Source organism: Cheilinus undulatus, linkage group 5 (genome assembly GCF_018320785.1).
Source record: "Cheilinus undulatus linkage group 5, ASM1832078v1, whole genome shotgun sequence".
NCBI classification, from domain to species: Eukaryota; Metazoa; Chordata; class Actinopteri; order Labriformes; family Labridae; genus Cheilinus; species Cheilinus undulatus.
The window spans coordinates 3,068,747-3,082,936 of NC_054869.1; the positions used below are offsets into that span (position 1 = coordinate 3,068,747).

At 37.5% G+C, this 14,190-nt stretch overlaps 1 long non-coding RNA gene across 1 annotated transcript; it reads right to left on the reverse strand.

Moving 5' to 3' along the window:
- Positions 1 to 3,857: 3,857 nt before the first annotated feature.
- Positions 3,858 to 4,773, reverse strand: LOC121510347. The gene is made up of 2 exons (XR_005991931.1): positions 4,477 to 4,773; positions 3,858 to 4,142 (listed from the first exon to the last, which is right to left on the reverse strand). It is a non-coding gene; the product is annotated as an uncharacterized LOC121510347 (long non-coding RNA).
- Between the last annotated feature and the right edge of the window lie 9,417 nt (positions 4,774 to 14,190).

Sequence of the window (14,190 nt, forward strand, 5' to 3'; positions counted from 1 at the left end):
TAGTTGAAATGAAATAAAACAGTGGATTGGTGGATAAAAAATGTCTGTATAGAGTCAGAAGAACCAATCTGTCACTGATAATGAAAATATATTTATTTTTATTTATCACTGACATCAGGCTAAAACCTTGTATTTCAATTTTTAATGATTTGAATTTGTTTTTATAAATCATATTTATATTATTTTTATAAATTATAAACTTTTCATTCCCTGAAAAGTGATCATTTTGGAGATACCAATCTTTGGCCCAACACCAGCGTTATGAAAGTTCACCTGGCCTAAAGATTTTTTTAAAGACAGTAGAATGTGCTGAGTTTGAGCTCTGAGATGCTTTTCAAAGAAAATGATGAATTATGGTTGGCTATTTGGGTATTTTATCTCACATTGGGGCATTTACTGGAGTTCTGTGGCTTTATTAAAGAGATGTTTTCAAATTTTTTCCACTAATTATTAATTCTTTAATAATTTAATTTCTTACCTGCAATCAGGAACTCTTTCAGATCTGGCTCTGTTATTCTGACAAATTTTTGGACATCACCTAGTCCTAGCCTTAATCATCATGGTTCCTGCAACACTAATTCCTCATTGTCACAATGTTATATGCTTATTATGATTAAAAAACATAAATATAACAGCTGGTGTATGGTTTTCAACAGAGCAGCCCTGCAGCCAGACCAACTTTTATGACTAATGTTCAATTTGAAAATAAGATAGGGTCTCGTTTGTTTCAGACCACCAAAAAGCAGACGAATGGTCAGCTATTTGCAGAAACGACTATCAGGGGTCAGTTTTACTTATGTCTAATCACGTCAGCTTATTAACTAATCAAATCACATCACAAATGTTTGGCCTGGGACTCACCTTGCCTGTGTCCACCGTCACCACTCAAACAGATAACGTGCGTCAGCGCGTCTCAGTAATGTGGGTTTTTTTTAGCATGTTACTTCAAATTAATGTGAACGTGACTGAGAAAAACAAAGTTGGAGACAACAGCTGCTGTGACTGACGGTGCATCACATCACTGCTACAGTTAGCAGCATTCAACACGGACAATGTCTCCTTTCTCCTTCAAAATAAAACATGAGTCTTTGCTGTAACATTACCGTAAGCTAGACGATAAATCACTCAAAAAACACTAATATGATCCCATCTTATGGTCTGCTGAGGCAACGTTACGAGCCGTCTAAACCGATGTATATCACAGAGCATGGGCCACACGTGGTCAATTTCTCAAACATGTGCAAACTGCTTCCCAAAACCAAATAAAGCTTTATATTACATCACATCATTTACTGTAGAATATAATGACTAAAGTTAATATGTTAATGCCTTGGCTGCTAAGTAATTTCAATCACCGTGTGAATAATATCAAGGTTAAACTAGTTATTTACATGAACGTTAGCTAGTTGAGACAACTCTCCACACCAACACAGGCAAATGTTGATTTCATGTGAAAGTAATGAACTTTGCTGGTGGATCTGTTTGGTCACCAGTTTGAAAAAAAGGCGCGCTTGCACACATTCCTACAGTTAACGTTACAGTTGGTTTGAACAGCCATTCAGCCAACAGAGGTTATTTCTTCTCAACCCACGGCAATTTTACCAGAATTTAAGGCATGTTTGACAAACAAAACTATCCCTCAATGTAATAATGTTAAGGTAATTGCCTTTTGTGGAGGGTCAAGTTGGACAAGCGTGCATTTTAAGCTAGGCATTCACTCATCAAGTCATTCACATTTTGAATTTGGTGTTAAGATACCAACACAACCCACTCAAAAACAGTGGACAACACAGTATTCTTCTACAATGCAATTTCTGTTGAAATGCCATCATAAAATTGGGTTAATATATAATAAGAAGAAATTTACCGTAGTTGTGCCTCACTGGGGAGTAATGGCGGCTACAAAAATCTCCCGCGGTTTGAACGAGGAAGAAGTGGGTGGGGCTTTTCAGAGTCAAATTAATACCGCGTTTTTTAATTCTACTCGATCTGTTGTTGTAATAACTCTGAACGAGTCAATGAACCTTGATGCTGCATATTTAACACTGCAAAATTTACTGTGTAGTTTCCAACTCTGCCCTGAAGGCCCAAGTTGCCCAAGCAGTTGAAGAGGTAAGTTAAAACTGAGCTAAATATAAAACAAATTCTTTAACTATGTTTTGCTGACAAAAATACTCATATGTTCAAATTCCATTTCATCTTTAAACTTGTTCAAATGGACAATTCAAATAAAATGGATAAGTAGATGTGAGGGTACACATTATATATCCCAGTATAACACAAATGCACACACTGAGACAGTCACACAGTCCCACTAGGAGGCACACTCGTACATACAAATGCACACGCTTATGTACCATCCACATCAGTGTTTGGTAGTTGAAAACCCTTCATGTCACTGTCTTGGAATTTTTATTTTTAAACAATGCTAAGGTTTATTGTTTGAAATAAGCTTGTAAAATAAAGTAGGCCTACACTTGCCAACACTTTGAAGTAAATAAATAACATTGCATTTTTTAAGAGACCATTCTACATCATTTTCCAGCCTTACAGCTACATATAAAGATAGTGAACCATTGTCTTTTTGCTGTTGCTGTCAGAGTGGAATCATTACTATATTCAAAAGCACACCATTCCACAGTGTGTACAAGGTTTGTACCTGTATATACATACATAATCACACGAGTGTCAAGATTTACATAAGTACCTATAATTCTACATATTCACAATTTTCACAGCACAGCTGATTTATTTCTTTTGTTTTCCCTGGAGGTGGATTTAAAAAACATTTTTGCTGTGTGTTATGCAGACTGAAAAAGTTTAGCAGGCAGCAGCAACTGTTTTGAAAAATCTTTTAACTGCATAAAAAGCTCAGAAACAAATTTGTTTTGTTTGGCTATCAGACAGGAACAACTTATGGTCGCTGGCTGATGACTGGATACTTGTCCAGCAAAGGTACATATGTTTCACAGCAACGTGTGGCTGCAGCACTTAGTGTGGTGAATCCACCAAACCATGAGGCAAGACAACAAGTGAGTTTGCATGACACTTCATATTCTGTTAAACTTTCCCCTTAGGTTATTATTTCATTTTCTGCTTATTTATTTCTAATTGCCTTCAATCATCTCATTTGAATTTCTTACACCCTTACACAGTACCTCCCTCTAGATACAACATTTAGTTTCTGAAAAAGCAGTGCAACCCACATGTCTGATAGACATATCTTTAACAAATGCTGAGCCTCATTTTCTAACTCATTACAGGCCCTCTTTAGAACAACAAAGTCCTATATCCCATGCTGTTTTTGTGAGTGTTTCAGTAGGGTTTGCTTTGTTTAACTTGGGCAGATTTAGCAAATTTTTAAAGTAAAGGAAAGCACCTTCATTGTCATTATTCACAAAGAAAAAAATAAAGAAGCACTGCACTGATATATTCCAATATACAACTGAAGACCTTACAATTTTTTTTAACAAAAGTGATCCAGTTCTTTTACTCCTCTTTTCTCTCCTAAGGATTAAGAAATCTGAATCCTGTGCCCTATCATGCTGCTTACATGGGCCACTAACTCCATATGGACCAAAATGAAAAAATGTTTGAGGTGATGTATGTTGGTGCCATTGATGATACAGTGGGAAACAGGTCAGCTCCTCCATCAGCCAGTCAAGAACAACATCTTAATGTATGATGAAGTGTATAGGTGAGTGTAAAACCAGACTTTGAACAAAATCTTACTGTCAAATGATCTAAAATGGCTAATGTCAATGGAAGTGACAAGTTTTTCTACATACAAATTGCCAAGGTGGACTCACAGTGATTTGACATGTATTAATGACATTTCAATCAGGAGAGACCAGTGACTGATTAAAGATAACATTTTATTTTACATGCGATGATGAATCATTTATTAACATAGATGTGATACTGAATTATTGTCAGTCTTTTTGGCATTTGAACTCTACAAGGACATAGCGTGATCAAAGGGTGTCTGCCCTGAGTGGCGGAAAGATCTATCCCCCCATGGAGTCCTGACACTGGTGGTGGTGATGGCTGAAGAAGTCATCTTAGTCCATCTGATGTGATGGACTTGTAGACTTGGCGTGATGGTGAGGTGAAGCGTCGCTTGGAACCATGTCATGAATGAACTGATGGAGGAGAAAGCCACATTTAAAAGGGGCAGCAGTGATATGATAGGCTAACAATGACTGAGCGGAGCAGCGCTATGGGATAGGTGTGACCAGGTGATGTGAACAGCTGATTATGATGTGACAGAACACGAAGGAGGGAGTGCATGAAATAGTGCAGGCATGAACTACTAAACCGGTGTGGAGAATATGGTCTTCCTGACTGAACTTACGCGAAGCTTCATATTGTTATGAATGCAACTTAGACAACCCCAATTCATGGAGTTGCGGTCACTGCATCCAAACGGGAAAACACAACCATGAGCTGAGCAGTAAACCAGAGGCAAATGAATACCTGGTGTGACGTCTGGACCGCCACCATGGCGTCCTTCCTCGGTTACCTGACAAGCACAGTCTTTGGCTCCCATGAGCTGCCAGCCCTGTCTGGTTGGTTTCGTTCAGGTTTTGTTGTGTTGTGGTGGAGAGATGGGGGAAACGGTGGTGCAGGTTTAAAAACGGTGCAGGCTAAACTCATGCAGCTAAGCAAGCACGGTGCGAGCTGAACTACCCACTTCACATTTGTCCATCAGATGTAAGAGTGAAGTAGTCCTTTGTGGCTTCTCTATATCATGGCTCTGCAGCCACTGCAAATCCCCGCTGCTCTCTGTACAGGTGTCCTCAATTTCACAATCAACCGGTTTTCAAACACACAGACCGGAAGTGATGTCTCCCAACACTGACCTGTGTCGCTGGGATTTGTAGTCCTTATTTCCCAGGCTTTACCAGACAATATATTTACACACAGCTGCTTCATCTCCGTTTAATACTAGCTCATAGTTTGAGGGAAAAAGAAACTGAGAGAAAGAGAAAAGACCCCAAACGTATCCGTAACATCCCTCGCCCTTATAAGAAACAAAAGATGCAAAGATTTTGTTTGTGTTTATTTCCTATCTCTCCAGTGTATATATATATAAATTTCTTTTTTTTCCCTCCTTTCTTCTTTTCTTAAAACATCTCCTTAAAATCAATGTCTGTCTTTCCTAGACTCCCAGTCAGCTAAACTGCTGCTGCTGCTAATGTCCTCTATGGAACATGTAAACGTGTCAAACTATTCTTAGGACCTAGGCAACTTCTACTTCATTTCAATCCTACCTTTGATGAAAGTGAACCTTAAATGATAGTGAAATTGTTGACTTTGGTCTGAACTCCTCAGTATAATCAGTTCTCTTCAGAACTTATTCTCCTGACTTGTAAATATTAGTTTTACCCTCATTTCTTTCATGAAAACTACCTACTAAACTCATCCTCTGGACAGTGTCCGCTATGACATTCATCTTCCCTGGCAGATGCAAAAGGTTGTAACACCAAGCTCCACCTAAAAAATATAATAAAATAACAGTAAAACAATTTTGAAATGTATGATATTTATAACATTATTTAAAGGTGGACATTTTTTGCACAGAAGGGTGAAAAACATGAGTATTTTAGAATAACTGACCTCACAAAAAAATAATGCATTTTACCCAATGTTGCTACTAATCAATGACCTATGCCAGGCTGCAGTCATCCATAAATAAGTTATTCACTTTCAGTGTAGTATCTTTAATAAAATCAATTGTTTTTTTTTCATGAAAAATGTTGTTTTGTTTACATTACAAACATGGCAATTAAAGAGTTAAAAGATATGACAATTATCGAGTATTTGTTTTTTTTGTTAATGGCACAAGTTGATGAAACAAGAAAAAAAATTAAACAATTAAAAATAAAATAATATGGCTTTTTTATTTACTGTAATAACCCCTGTGCATTTTTTTGTTTACTAGGAGGAAAATGAGGCAGCAGTTTATAGGGATACCAGAGGGTTAATGACAAAAACCTGAAGAACAACTGGGGGGTGGGGCTCCAAATAATGTGATTTATTCACTCTGTGTAGAAGTTGAGTAAATCTCATTCTTTCATTAATGATACACAAATACATCAGATATAATTTAAACAAAAATCTATATTTATTGTCAATGAGAAAACAATTTTTTGGCATATTTAGCCTATACTTTCTATAAACTATCAGTGGAAAGCCGCATGCGTTTCGTTATTTGGGTGGAGCGGGTGAGGTCCTCCCTCGTGCGGAGCATCTTCCCACAGCGATGGCTCGTATCTCTTTGAGCATGCCTGGGAGGTTTGGTGGTGATGTTGGGACATCTGCTGGTCATGTTAAGTAATGCAGCCTTTTATAGCGTGGCGACACACGTCTAACTGAAGAATCCTTAAAATTCAACATAAGAGGAGGAGTGGGTAAGAAGCATTTCATTTATCCAAAACAACTAAGTACCTCAGATAATCTAAATACTGTTGTAAACATCTGCATATTTGAATGGAGAAGTCTAACTACGTTGGCAAATGTACACCATAATTGTAATGTGTCCACCTATGTTTGATGTTAAATTTGACCTGTTATTCACATTGTACAAATGGGGAGCACTTGGTAAATGGATGGTAGTGTTACCTTATTTGATTTGTCTTTATTCAAATATAAATAGCTCACAACTAGGCCACATTAAATTCAATAGTCTCCTCAAAGTTCAAGACAGCAATCTAAACACAGTTTAGCTGCATGCTTATCTACTCATCAGTAATTGCAATGTTGGCAAGTGAAATGATCTTCCCTTATTCCCCCAGTTTCTCAGAGGACAGCATGAGAAAGAAACTGGAGGAGCTCTTCCTGGCAGCAGAAGAGTTGCCAGCAGTAATAAAAACACTGCAGGACCTGGGACAATATGCCAGGTCCAATAAAATGAATACAATAACCTTGACTGAGGAAGAAGTGACCTCTGTCAAGGCCACATACAAATGTGTCATCTGCAGAGGTTTGTAAGATACACTTTTAATCTATTGCATAAAATCAGTTTGCAAACACACCCTTTTTAGGTCGGCAACAGACTTTGAATGAACAAACCCCCATGAGGGAAGTGGAACTACTAAGGAAACACTGCCAATATATATCACAAATCTGTGTCATTTGTGTGTGTACTGTTTTTTCTCCATACATGATATGCAAACTTTATGTAGTCATATAATTTTTTTGACAGTTTACACCCAGTAAATGGGCTATAGTTTGTGATTTAGACATTTACACTAAATATAACAATCACTGCTAGTTTACAAGGTTCCCCTGAATACACCATTATTTAGCTTTGTACTACACAAAACACTGCATTATTTTCAAAATATGTGGTATTATGTATTTACAGATGTTTTCATAGAGACAATACACCCAAACATACTATACTTACAAAAAAAGGATATCCAATATCACTTTGGAGTTCAAAATATAAGCAAGTTATAATTTATAAACACGCCCAGTGAGTGATTTTCATCCATTGATTTTTTTCTATGGACCATGTAAGAGAATGTTGACATGAAGATACTGATGGTAATAAAGTATTTGTTCTGATAAAGAGTTTATACGAATCTTGCAGACCCAATGAGAAACGCTATTGTGGGCCCATGCTGCTGAAGCCTGATTGGCTGCCACCTTCGTGTCGATCAATGGGTGGTCCATGAGCCATGGTCGGAGCAGATCTGAGCTCACGGGGATGGAGGAGACTGTAAACATTTTCAAAGAATCAATTCAAGATTAATTTTTTTGTGTTATATGCTTTAGTTCCACAATAAAAAGTATGTTTTGTTTCTGATATGGTTGTTTTCTTTCTCTTGTTTACTGTTTAGTTCCCTGCAGTATGTTACCCTCCTGTTCTGTATTTAAAATGACTGTTCATAAATGACTGTTCAGATGTATTCCTTTGTTCCTGAGTCATCTATAACCCCTACATCATGATCTGTTTTTTTCTGTCTCTGTAGTCTTGTCTTTTCTGTTTTATTTTGAAATCCTTGCCCACCTTGTGTTTCTGTTCACTTGCCCTTCCTCCTGTGTGCTTCAACCTGTGTCTGAGGCTGTTTTTGAATTTGCCTACTATACTAGCAGTGCGTACTGACTTGCCCAAAATGTAGTATGCAGCTGAGTTTCTGTTAGCCGGCATTTGCCGTCAGGGACGTGCACAGACATTTTAAGGGGCAGGGGCTCAAGTGAGAAAAAGGGCACTTTCCTTCATAGAAATATTTAAAGAAAGTGAAATAAATTATTCCCACTCCTGACTTAACCAATCACCAACTTATTTTAACACCCTCGCATTCAGTTGACGAATACTCAACATATACAAAATAAATCGATCACATGAAGACATTGTCCACTTTAGTATTCACTGGGTTTATCACAAGAGTAAGCACAAACAAAATGACACCATGGTCATGTTTTCTATGCTGCTAGTCTCGAGTAAATATTTAGAATAACTGACTGTAGCTGCTAGGGAGAGGGGCATGGTGAAGTAAGAGTTTTCAAGAAAAGAAAAAAAATGCACTATCAATTTGTTTATTTTTGCACAGATAATAAACTGAATTATTTTGGTGTGATTGAATTTAAAAGTACTTCAAAATAAACATAATCTTCTCACTAAACTGAAAAAGACTGTTCTCTACATAAATAAGCAAGCCAACATACCCTCCAAACTGCTATTAGACCAGTGATTAGTTGCAACAATAAGGCTTAGAGCATCTGCACTCCTCTACTGCTAACTTTGTTTATTTTACTGGAGAAAACAGCAGAAATACTGAAAATCACTGCAAAAAAATATTGACAAAATGGAGTTGTGCTGCAGACATGATTAAAACATAAATGATTTGAGTTTCTATAGCCAAGCAACAGAATACAGAATATCCTTACACCAATTATCCATTATTGTTTTTATTATTACCATCATAATTATTATCATTATTATGCCCTTTCCAAACAAGCACACACTAACTGATGGTGACATGATCTTAGTTTTAGTGCATCTTTCACATCTGGAGGAGGTCTGTCTGTCTGATATCAAATATCTAGTAGAGTGAATAGTTGTTAGATGAGGAGCCTTCAGTTAAAATGATGCAGTCGCTGTTTCAGACAGGACTCTAGAGATTAAAACATCATGTTTTCATGTTCTGGTCAATTTACAGATTTTGGTCTATTTTGCATCCATGTCTTCTTTCAATATAAAAGAAAGAAAACTTCTAAAAATACACATTCAGATGGTGTTTAGTTTGACTTTCCTCTGTCTGTTTGCATCTGTAGATTTTTTCCTTGAATTCTGTAATCAAGCTCCTATACTTATTTAAACTTTTCAGGTAAAATACTGTCTGTAATTAACTGCAGAAGTTCGATGGTGATCTGTTTTAGTTCATTTTTTTTATTCTATTAACCTGCAGGGCCACATAAAATATGTGCAAATTAGCGCTATTCAATTAAAATGCACTAATTTGCATATCAGTGTCACAATATTGATGACGGATTTTTAGATAGGCTACACGTAACTGTATGAATACTGTAGTCTCTCCCCTGATGTACAGTACATTAGCCTGTATGCCCATGAGAAAGAGCCTTAGCTTAAGCAAACTTATCACAGTGGCTCATACGTGTGCTTTAGCAAGACATACATTAACTATGGGCTACTTGGTCTTGTCTTTTGTAAACTTGAGTCCTTGTTGTTCACTCACCACCACACAAAAGCAGAAACAGCAGAAACAGCAGCAGGCTATGATGAGAGAGCTGGACTCTGCTGCTGGTGTCTGTCTGTGATCACAGCAGCTGCAGGAGAAAGGAGGAAGGTACAGAGGGCATCGGAACTCTTCATCTCCCGACCTGCTATTTAGAGTTTTTCTACATCTCTGTTTCTTTGACGGGAAAGCTGTGCACAAACAGGAATATACAGTATAGAGAGAAAGAGAAGGCTTCATTTATTAAAAAAAAAAAAAAACGCCCCATAAAAAAGGGCACTTTCTCTCCTGGAAGAAAAAAGGGCAGGTGCTCAAGCCCCCTTTGATGTCTATGTGTGCACGTGCCTTTTTGCCGGTCATTGGCTGGTAAAAGGGGTGGAAGATAAAAAATAAAAAATATAACTGGTCAACAATTTCCAGCAGAAAACATGCAAATGACCAGATAATTAAATACTGAATTGCATATTCCATTTTGTGTAACCTAGAAGATATGTTGCGAGAATGCGTTGATATAAACTAAAAGTTGCCTAATCTTACTACATCTATTGTCCTGCGGTGCTGGGGTTGTTTATCTCCTCAGACAGCAAGCACATGGCTAATTATGTATGCACAATCCATCTCTCTGAGCATGCTCAGTACAGCTGGAGACTCTGCAGGGAAAGTTTGACCAGAGCTTTCTTGTAAAGCAGAATTTTAATCTAAGTGAGGTTTTCCTGGTTAACCAAAGGCTTAATATCATCAGCCGTATGGAGGGATTTTGTGTCATCACTGCGAGTAATGAAGAGGCTGAAACAAAGGGAACTGTATAGCTGGACATCATAAACACTGATGCAGCAGCAGAGAGAGAGAGGCCTACGCCAAGCAGAGTTGTAGTGGACTTCGATAACCTACCTATGACCGATCCTCAGATAAAGGTGGATTGTAGTCAACGCAGAATCACATTGTGCAGAATGGCACGGACCACTCGGAGCTTATAACGTCTCCCTTCAGACGGGTTACAGTTATATCATCATGAGGACTAATATTAGCAGCTGATGGTAAGACTCATTTTTCAATTGAAACCTAGAGTTCTAACGCGGTGTCCAGTTAACAGAGCACTTATGTGTTTGGATGCTTTGTTGCTGGCTGTTGTAAGCTGCAAAGTTTTGATAGTGGTCAATGTGCTAACAGGCTATCGGTGCTGATGTGAAGCTAACTGTTGTTGTTTATGAGTTTAACGTGGGCAGTTATTGTGTAACTGACTGCGTGTGCAAGGAAAAGCGCGCAGCTTTATTTTGATACTTTAAACCACTTGCACAAAAAAATAAGAGAGAGATTTATGCGTTTTGCTGCTGTTAATGCAGCAAATAATGTTAAAGCAAATGTCTGGTAGTTGTTCTAAATGGCCGGAATTCTTGAGGACTGCCGGTCATTTTGACCGGGGATAAAAAAGTCTAGCAGAAACGCTGGTACGCAGTAAGCAAACAAATGAGAAAGTTGCAGTATGCCAAAAATACCTGGATGACGTACTGATTCGGGAAAATTTCACAGTATGCACTGTCCCAGTCTGCTTCGCCTACACTGTAAAAAATGTCCGTAGAAAATACGGCAAAAGACTGTCAAATAGCAACAGTAAAAGACCGTAAAACAAATAAACATATATTACTGTATAAAATACACAGAATTGCTGTAAATCAAGCAACGGTATGAAACATAAATTTTTACAATTAAAGTACGTAATAATTACAAAATTGTACCGTTTAAACGAAAGAAGATTGTGAAAATAAAGGAAAAATACTGTAATCTTCAAGACGGGCAATTACTCTAAAAATTACAGTAGTATTTTGTTAAAATTACAGACTTTTCTCTCATGTACATTTAAATTCACAGTAAAAATCTGTGAAAAAAATTGCAATCACATACCGTAATTTTAGCAGGGACAAGAGGTTAAAAATCCTGCATGATCAGGAAAGTTCTGTAGAAAATACGGTAAAAACCTGTCAACCTGCAAAACCTGTGAACAAGCACCAATTTGTTGTTATGTTCACATTTGTTTCTCAGTGCTACACCACATGATGCTGCCTTGTGAAATAAACGGACAGTTACAGTTAATATGAAAACCTTATTGAAACAAGAATGGTACCAAAAATCATTTTGTTTGTTCTTAATTTGATGGATGAAAGTGGTCAATTATTTTAGTTTAACTGATTTATTGGAAAAGAATGATGTTAATTGCTCTCACAAAGAATGCCATTGCATTTGTAAAGCCATTCCACTTCCTTTAATGCATCTAACACAAAATACATTGATGTACTTTAATGTTTCAGTCAATCTTTCAGAACTGAAATTGGATGACACATATTACTGATAGGAAATATAACAAGAACTATTTTATATATACATAAAGAGAGAGAGAGAGAGAGATACATACTGTATATATAATATGTATATAATACAGTTGAATATATAGTATATACATTATATAAATACAATAGTAATTTTTACTGGTTAAACAACTTAAACATGAATGCAAATAGAATGACAAGAAACTCTCCATAATCAGTTTTAAAAATGAATGTGAACTGTACATATAGTCTATCAAATTGATTTCTAAGGGAAAAAAAATTCTTAAAAAAACCCAATATGAAACCATGGTTTAGTTTCTGAAATTTTAATTTACTTCTCATACCTTATGTAATTTAATCTAAACTTCTCTTTACCTGTATGTGGGGTTATTTATGTCTAGAAAATACGTTTTGTTTCATGTGCCAATGCTGTATTAACTATTGGAATCTGTTCAATAAAGTTGTATCAATATAAAAAATAAATATATAAAAATAATTTTGAAAAACTGTTTCCCGTTGCCATTCAACCCTGTCTACACAGGAACGTTTTCTATTCTGTCTGTACTAGAACAGCGATTTGGGTGTTATAAAAATGGAACAATTTGGAAACGAGCTCCAGAGTGAACAGTTTTCAGTCACCTCCCTCCATGTACACAAACAGTGCTGCTTTCTCGAAATGCGTTTGCGCACTGTGGTTGCAGTCAATTGCCATGCGCGAATACGGTTTCGCGCAGGCGCGGGGAAAGAAGGACCTTATACGCATGCGTGTGTGGTTCGTTGGAAAATCAAACCGCCAACGGCTGCCTGGTAAACTACAGCGTTTTCGTGTCTTCTGTGGTCTCGTGTGCGCGGAAATATTTCATAGAGTTGCTGTCTGCTCGTAGAACGAGCCGCAAACGAAGATGGAATACAAAGCAGGACATTGGCGTGTATTAAGTCGACGTCACCCGGAGCATCAGCCTACGAGCTATTGGTAAGGTATGTAGAACTTCTTTTGTCGTAGTGTCAAATATTTCTTGAGTTCTTTTCATTCAGTAACACCACGTGTTTATAGGTAGAAGTTAAATGGGTCAGGAGGCCTTTTTTTTTTAATTCTAGACCAGCCATCATTGCTGTTTGATTTGTATTGTTTGCTGTCATTTTAGCGTGGAGAACGTTTAACACTTGCTGTGTTGGGGTCCATAAGTGAACCCCAAGCTCAGAGCTAACTCCGCCCACTTCAGACTTTTGAAAAATGCACAAAAATGGGCGGTTGGATACTGGGAACACTGGGAAGAGGGTAAGAAAAAGGACGGAGTTTTCCAGATGAGGTGGGAGTGACCGTGAGGACCGTGATGTCCCCTAGCCAAAAAGTGAGAGTCCCGCCGCAGCACTGATGCTTCAGAGCGACCTAAGGTGAAGGATTTTTCCCCTTCAGAGTCACATTCATATCTGTGTTCAGAGTCATATTCATATCTGTGTTCAGAGTCACATTCATATCTGTGTTCAGAGTCACATTCATATCTGTGTTCAGAGTCACATTCATATCTGTGTTAAGAGTCATATTCATATCTGTGTTAAGAGTCACATTCATATCTGTGTTCAGAGTCACATTCATATCTGTGTTCAGAGTCATATTCATATCTGTGTTCAGAGTCACATTCATATCTGTGTTCAGAGTCACATTCATATCTGTGTTAAGAGTCATATTCATATCTGTGTTCAGAGTCATATTCATATCTGTGTTCAGAGTCACATTCATATCTGTGTTCAGAGTCACATTCATATCTGTGTTCAGAGTCACATTCATATCTGTGTTCAGAGTCACATTCATATCTGTGTTCAGAGTCACATTCATATCTGTGTTCAGAGTCACATTCATATCTGTGTTCAGAGTCACATTCATGTCTGTGTTCAGAGTCACATTCATATCTGTGCTCAGAGTCACATTCATATCTGTGTTCAGAGTCACATTCATATCTGTGTTAAGAGTCACATTCATATCTGTGTTCAGAGTCACATTCATATCTGTGTTCAGAGTCACATTCATATCTGTGTTCAGAGTCCCCTGAGGCAGGCTTTCCAGCTTATTCCTACCCCTCCATGAATATGGGCGCAACTTCCGCTCCGTTCTGTCTAAATGGGACTTTGCATAGAAACGAGATGCTAAACGTGACTGT